Consider the following 8,481-nt stretch of genomic DNA (forward strand, 5'->3'; position numbering starts at 1 on the left):
ATAAGGTACTGACACAGAAAGGTATCTGTGAAACATCATAAAGTGAAAAAGCAAGTTGGCCCATCAATGTAAAAACAACAAACAAGTTTGTGTGGGATTATGTGTCTACATGTTTTCATCTGAAAGAATTTCCTCCCATCAAACTGTTTGAAATGAAATTGACATGTGAGCAAGAGGGGACTTTCCTTTTTCCTTCAGGTTAATCTAAACTGTTTGAATTTTTTCCAATGAATACCGGTTGCTTTCATGATTAAAGATAATTTACATACTTCTTACTATGAACTTTATTTATATCAATTCCAACAACTTATCAAATTCCAACAACAATCCTATGAGATGGCACTATTCTTATCCTCCTTTATAGATGAGGACATGGCCCCTGTCCAGGTCACACCATCATGTGGAAAGGTGCTGAGCTTTGAACCCGGGCCATTTGGCTCAGACCTTGTGCTCTTCTTAGTCATTAGGTTATAGGCCTCAGAAGATTACATCAATAAACAAATGGCACTGCTTTTAGCATCAGACACCTGTATCTGAATCTAAGGTTTTGCTGACGAGCTGCATGCTTCTTAGGAAGTGTCTTATTTGTATGTCAGTTTTCCCCGCTGTAAAATGGAGGCTGGTAGGCACATACCTCATGAGACTGCTGTGAGAGCCACACAGAATATCTTTGGTGCCAGACACGTAGTGAGCACTTGATAAATATAAACTACTTCCTCTATTGAGATTAAATTACTAGCCCTTTAATGTATCTTACTTTAACTGTCTGTTTTTGGCAGCAGCTGGTGCTTCAAGGGTAAGTGGAGGAGGACTTGCAAATAAGGGGGAATTGGCTTAGACCAAGACAACAGAAAACGCTGAAGTAACACTTCACCTTGTTCACAGTTTTGTCTACAGCTAGTCCAGTAAAGTAACTAAAACTAATAGCATTTATATGAGTTTTAAAGTAATTCTGGGGTAAAATATCACATTTTTAGAATGAGGGTATTGAGGTACAGGGTTTTGCCCAAGGTCATTGAACCAATTAAATAACAAAGTCAGGACTAAAATTTAGATTTTCCAATTTCCCATCTCACCCTCTTTCCTACGACACCCACCACCCGAATTGGGGTGGGGATGTCATGGTTGGGAAGAGGTGACTGCAGCCTCTCAGAAGGAACGTGCCAGAGAGATGTGAAGAGTGTGGTACTAACAATGCCACCAGGGGAAATGTCCCATCCTTTCCTGTGCTGCTGTGTCTGAGTGAGGACGGTGGCCTCCTCCATACTTTATTTAGTGCTGAACTGACTCATTGACAAGTGTGACTGGCCCTCTACCTGTGGGGTCCGCAGAACCCAAGGTCAGATTACTCTGTCTCTTTCTCTCTAGCTGTCTGTGGTACTCATCTCTACACTGATCATCATTCTACACCAGGACACAGCCACCCTGGAGGGGACAGATGGCCTGAGCAGGCAGGTGGCTGCAGGCAGGTGGTGGAGGCTTCAGAGTGGAGCCTTGCTCATGGCTCTCAACTCAACAGTCTCTTGCCTCTGCCTCATCCTTCCTCATTTTTTACTCAAGAGCACTGGGGGTCTGGCCAGAGCCAAGGAAGGACTTTTTGTTTGTGGGGCTCCAGTTGTGCCCACCGTTTTTCAGGCTTAGTCAACTGCTGCCAGCTAGGGGTCATTACCATTCTCCAGAGAGAAGAAATGACAACCAGAAATGGATCAGAAAGACCCAGAGTTCGCAGCCTTGACTCCAACGAGACACCAACATTGTATAACACTTTCATGTGAATGCTGGGGGTGTGTGATCTCGGGGCACAAGCATGAGATGTGATCCCACAACTTTTTCTTTTAGTCAGATACCCTGTGATTGCTAAAATGTGCATAGTTATTGGAGCTGAGGTTTGTTACACTACTTTGTTGTAGGCTTGAAAAATGCCATGATGAAAAGTTAATAAAATTTTAAGTAACCCGTTGGAATGCAAATGCATGACAGTGGTATTACGACAGAGAATCTTGTATCTGCCAGTTTATTTTAAAAATAAATTATTTCCAATTTGAGATACCGCATTAACAGTAATGAAGTTGGAACAGCAAGTTGGGCTGGGTGGGGAATCAGTTTGGCCTTTCTCTCCCTCCCCAGCATGCACACAAGTGTACACACACACACATACACACACACACACTCACACACACTCAGTTGGTGTGGGGCATTCCTCTTGAATGGTGATCGTTTAGAATTCCTTCAAATGGCCCTGTTTATAGTACCTAGGTTACCAAGTAGTAAGAACACAGTCAGGCACCCTTAGAATTGGTATGAGTATCTACAGGAAGGGCAGAACACCAAAGATTCTGTGGGAGGAAACACTGCTTAAATTGGAATAACAGCTATGTCTACCTGCACTGGACCGAGCTTTACATACATCATCTCAATTCATACTTTCAGCAACCACTAATTCACTACTTCGTTCTCCCAGAGGGGTGGAGGCTGTTAAGTCCGTTTTACAGAGGAAAAAAATGGAGGCAGAGGAACCAACCAGGTTCACATAGCCAAGATGTGGAGGACCCTCCACTGGATGCCCTGACTTTATACCACCCCCATGTGAACCATTTCTCAGCAAGCAGGAGACTTTGGGCCAAATTGCTTGAGTGTGGCATGGAATAGCAAAGTGACTTAAGCAAGCTAGCTGGGTTAACTTGTGGCTGGCATTCAATAGTTATTTGTGAACCGGACTTTTGAAGGGAGTTTCAGACACAGGGTGGAGGTGGGTGGGCGTCTCCGGTGGGTTGGAAACCACAGGCTGGGCCTTCATGAACACTGAATTTCCCCTGTGTCAGGAAACCACACAGACAGGTTCACAGGTGTGAGCCGTGTAGTCCAACGCTGCCCAGGAGTGGTCTGGGAGTGGCAACCTTGCCATCCCTGGGGGGCTTGTCAGAAAGGCTGAACCTTCGCTCCACCTGAGACTGACTCAGAACTCGCATTTTAACAAGCCTCCCAGGTGACTCGTTCAGAGGCCCTGCCCTGGCTCAGCAGCCCTCCGGCAGGGAGTGTGCCAGTCATCATCCTCCTCTGGCCGGGAAAGAAATTCCTTTTTTCTGTTCTAGGCATCAGGGGGCTAACCCCACGTGCTGCCCTGACCTCCTTCCACTTGAAGGACCATCCGAATGGGGGTGGGAGGCAGACTGCTTGGTGTCAGCATTTCCAGGAAGTTCGAACCCCGGTGTGCTCCCCATGTGACCTCTTCTGGGTCAGGACTTATGAAGTTGAGGGCATTCGAGGAGCTCTTCCTCACAGCATGACCAGGCAGTGACAAATGCACCACATGGGAGGAAATTAGTGAATAATTCTCAAAATTCTGAAATGAGTCATACTGGCCTTTCTTGGAGACTGTGCTCCAGAGGATTAGACTTGTGGTTTCTGTTTCTTAATTCAATGCACACTGTTAACAGACACCTAGAGTGTGTCCCCCAAATACAAGATACTGAGGTAGCAGGTCAGGCGATCCCTGGTCTTGAGGCACTGTATAGAGAAATAATGTTACACTGTTACCACCTTTGGTAGCAAAGGTAGAAGAAAGGACAGGTAAGGTGCTTCTGTAAACATGGATTCTGGTGATTTGTTAATTAACAATTAGGGTCAGACACTAATCAGCAGTAGCCCAGGGACCCTCAGCTCCTGTACTCCCCCCATGTCTCCCTTACTGTCCCTCTCCCGTTGGCTCTGGCCCTCCGTGCAGAGTGTAGCTGGTCGTGACCAATGGTGACTGGCCCTGCCATTTGCTCTAGCACCTATTACTGGCACAGTGTTTGCTTTACCTGTTAATCCTCATGATAGTTCCTTGAGGTATTATTGGCCCTGCTTTATGGATGAGGAAACAGAGGCTCCATGAAGTGAAGTCCTCCACAGTCACGAGTCTAGCAAGTATCAGAGAACTGGAGTATAGCTCTGACAGGGATCCTAAAGCCCAGGGTCTCTCCCTCCATACCTGTCTGCCTCTATCTCACCTCCCTCCTTGTGGAATTTCAGGTGAGAAACATACTCAGCTGAGAGGGAAAGTGGGTGGCAAGGTGTCTAAATCACGTCATACTGGTGGCTATCAACTCCAGTTACATGTCCATCTGGTGCCAGCTCCAGGATCCAGAGATGTTCTGCATGAATCAGTGAGGGGCGGAGAGAGGACCCCTCCCACCACCGCCACAGTCCAGGGAGGATTATCTAAGCCCATAAAGTTTGGGGGTGGTATAAACTCCTTCCTGGTAGTGCCTCCTGGCTCTGTTTGGAAACACAGATGAGGTAACTTGATAAAGCACCTCTGTGTTTGAAACTGAGACAAGTACTGGCCATTTGCTGTTGGGACCCACCAGGATGAGAGACAGACAATGAGGGCACGGAACAATGGCAGGAAAGGAAAGCCAGGCAAGCGAGGAGTAGCAGAGGAGCTAGCTGATCCAGGCTTCAACCCAGCCCGCTGTTTGTAGGTGAGACGCTCCTTGGAGGGAGAGGACCCAAGCCCAGGCCCACAGTGGTTCAACGCTTAGTGGTTCCAGGCTGCTATTCAGTGTTGCCCAGGATTCCAGCGTTGAGTCTGCTACTGTTCTTTCACACTGGGGCTCTGTGGGGGATTCACAGTAGAGCTCTCCTGGGGGAATCACTCAGCATCCAAAAGGTAAGCGCTCTGGGTATGGATTCTCTCTTCACCCTTTCCACAGTTCTCCTCTTACCTGGCCCAGCTCTCCCTGCTCAGGGTGTCTGCCAAACCTTTCCTTTATCCGTTCTTCTCTAAACCTTGGAGGCTTACCCCTTCCTAATGTCAATGTTCTCAAACTTGCCTGATGGTAACAATCACTGAGTGAACTTGACCACGCAGAAGCCCAGGCTCCTCTCCGGATTGCAGAGATCCTGGCGGAGGCCCCGAGACTTAGAGTTTAACAAGGACCCACCTGTCCTTGTGATCAAACATGTTTAGGAAACCCTGGACTGTACTCCTCTGTCATCAGATACTAGTTCACCCCGGTGCCTGCTACAGTCCTCAAAGCCACCCATTCCTGTCCTGTGAAAACACCTTCAATGTGCCAGCCTCAAAGCCTCCTAGTTACACTGACCTCCCAACTCCAGAGGCCTGCGCCCATGCTCCACCTCACCTGCCCCTCCCTGGCCCCACAGGACCTGCTTCCTCTGACAGTGCACAGCAGGAGCTCGTTTCTGCCACATTCCCCTCACTGGCCCACACTCTCGCTCCCTGGCTTCTGGCCCCTGACCACTGTACTTTTATGCATCCACGTCTTCCTAGTCTATCAGGCCCTCCTGAGCTTCCTTCTTTCTCCTCTGTACCTTTGGAACCATGGTTGAATGTTTGAGCTAGCTTGTTGCCAGTCTGAACCTATATCCTTCTGCTATAATACCTCCTTGGCAGGCCTTAGATTAATTAATCCACCACCTTCTTTCCACCTCTCAGGGAGCTGGAATCTGATCTCTCCACAGAAACCCCCACAATCTCAGGCTCACCCCATCACAAATACGTGATCTTCAACTTCATCTGCGCTCAACATCAACTAGAAATTGAGGACATGAGGCCATGACACTTCAGCTCCCCACCCTTTCTCTACAATAGAATTGACATCATAGTCACTCCCTCTACCTGTCCCTCCAGTTGCAGAGAAGGTTTCCCTCATCTGAAACGTCTTGCTTGACTTGATGCTCCCCTTTACCATCTACCACCTCATCTCTCTTCTTTCTTTCTCCCAAAGCACTGCAGCTCTCTGTGTTTTTAACCTTTTTGCTGCATTTGACACTGGTGACCACTTCCTCCTCTGTGAATCTTTCTACTCTCTTGACCTTGGAGACACCATTTTCCTGGACTCTCCTACCTCTCCCAAAGTTTCCAGTCTGTCTTCCCCGTGGGTCCTCTTTCTCCAACAATCTTGAAAGTGGATATATCTGGGTCCTGGACTCAGCCCATTCTTCTTTCCATAATTGTAATGCAACCTGTTTCTTGAGCTTTAGTTTTTACATCCAAACAGTCTGCTAAGTGTTAAGGTTGGCACAGACAGTTCCGCATTAGCATATCCCAAACCTAACTCACTCCAAAGCCAGTTCCTCTTTCTCTTATACGTATATCAGATGCTACCTCCACACAGCTGGTTGCCTGGAAATCATCCGGGGTCCCAGTCTCTCCCTCACCGCCCCTTCCCCCATTATTACACAGCCAGCCATTCACCAAGTCCTGGGGACCTTATGCCTAAATAGTTTTCAAATTCATGTGCCCCTCTCCTTTCCCCACTGCCACTCAGTACAGGGCCTCAAACGCTCTCGCCTGGACTCTCATTGCCCCCTGGTTGGTCCCTCCGCCCCGTTCTTCTCCAAGCAGTGTTCCACTCGGCACTTGAGTGATATTTCTAAAACTCAAGCCTCATCCCAGCTCCCCATCATTGAAAGCACCTCAAGAGCTTCTTGCCACCATAGGTTGAAGTCTAAATTCCTACGGTTGGCTCCCCAAAATGCATTACTTTGTTTCACCCCTCCATGTCACCGCTCACAGTTTCTTTCCTCCTCTCTCTAAACAACTCCCACCCACCCTCTCCCTGCCCTGGCATTGTGCCCACCACTTTTCTCCTGGCTCTATCTGACTGGGTTAGTGCTCCTCAGAAGGGCTCCTGGAACGTCCTTTCACTGATGTGCATAACACTTTCCACTTACCAGGTTACAGTGACAAATTTAGCTTTTGACTGTGGATAGAGAGAAAGCTTGAGGATTGTTTTATAGATTTACAGCCTCTCTCCAGCCCTAGTTGTTACCATGGTGACCAAGAGTTGCTCTTCTTCATACTTATGGACATGTCTGAAGCCAGCTCTTCGCTCCCTCTGCCTCTCAGGGTAAAGCAGGAGGACCACCCAGGGATAAGCCCACCTCTATCTCTGCTCTTCCAAGGGAGTGGCCTCTTCTGGCAATTGGCAAAGCTACCATAAACTTGGCTTTGGACCATTCACATCTAACAGGTGGTCCAGATATTCCAGCAGCGACTGTGGGTTTAAAGAGTGAGGAGAGATGGAATCATTAAATGCCATGTTCTGGCTACTCTGACCCCTACGGGCCAGGTCACTGCTGAGGGAATGCTGTACTGGTGGACAGCACAGTTTCTTTCCTCCTCTCTCTAAACAACTACACACGGGAGCAATGACACTAATCTGCATCCCTGCCCCTTTCAGGAATCCTTGGATGTCAGAGCAGGCCTTCAGGAGGGCGGTGTACCACCCAACCTGCCAGCCCTTCTGGGAGGAAAAGTGAAGTGGCTGAGACTCGTTCCAGAAGCCCCAGGACCCCAGGACGAATGCTCTTGAGCAAAGCGGAGGGGGCCCTGCCCTCAGCCTCTGTGGGCATTCCTCGGGTTGGCAGGGATTGACACTATTACAGAAGATGCGATAACCTTGGCCCGGACTGTGAATAATGTCAGAAAAATACTGTTAAATTGGACTTTCTGGAGCCCTTCAAATGTCCTTTGTTCTGGGGGGAATGGGTCACAAAGTCCTTCAAAGGCAGGACGAGGAAACCTAGCAGCACCAGACTGTCTTTCGCGACCTATTGAAAGCTGGTCACGCAATGGAAAGGGCTACAGTGGAGGCAGGAGCAGTGAGTTCAAGGAGACAGCAGCAAACAGTCTGGCCAAGACAGACCATTAAAGAAGAGAATGGAAAATAGGACCACCATGTACGAGTTGTGCCGGCTGTTCACTGCACACGGTTGCTCAGCTGAAGGAGCAAGTGGGTGCTGAAGTCCAGCCTGTGCACCCATTTGCTAAGCTGCATGTCCTGGGGCAGAACCGCATTTGCTTGGAGAAGGGGTGTCTGTTTGTAATTTGCAAAAAGACACCATTTGGGATTGTTGTGACATTGATGGGGAAGACGTTGAGTGATGAGAAAGCTCAAAATGCAAGAGAAACTCAGGATCTGGCAGAAGATGACAAGGGTTTGGGGAGCCCCAGGGACTTTACTAGGTGGGGAATCAGAATTTCAGCCTATGCAGATGTTGCCCAGGACCATAATTGTACCCTACTCCTCCCTGCTACCCCTTTACCACCATCCCAATCCCTCCAGCCCACCACCAGTCATCCAACGCCTCCATCGCCAGAGAAAAGCAGGCTAGTATATTCATGACTCTGGTCCCAGCCACCTAATCCCTAATGACCCATTCCTGACTAGGACACCTGGTAAAGAGTGGCAGTCTTCCATGCCTACCCTGTGACCAGCACTGTGCTCGGCTATTAGCAGAGACCTCAGCTGCAGAGCTAAGCTTCAAGTCCACGGTGGAATGCCAGGTGGGAAGGGGCTGTTGCGTTCTCCTTCTGTTCCTTTACTACCTATATAGTTCCACTTTAACAGCATCCAGTCCTGGAGACAGCTCATAGCTTCTAGCCTGCCAAGAGAACTTCTAGGAAGATTATATCCTTGTTCTAAAAGCTTGTAGCCCACAACCGAAGGGAACCTGAGTATTGCCTCC

Source organism: Saccopteryx bilineata, chromosome 3 (genome assembly GCF_036850765.1).
Source record: "Saccopteryx bilineata isolate mSacBil1 chromosome 3, mSacBil1_pri_phased_curated, whole genome shotgun sequence".
In the NCBI taxonomy this organism is placed as follows: domain Eukaryota; kingdom Metazoa; phylum Chordata; class Mammalia; order Chiroptera; family Emballonuridae; genus Saccopteryx; species Saccopteryx bilineata.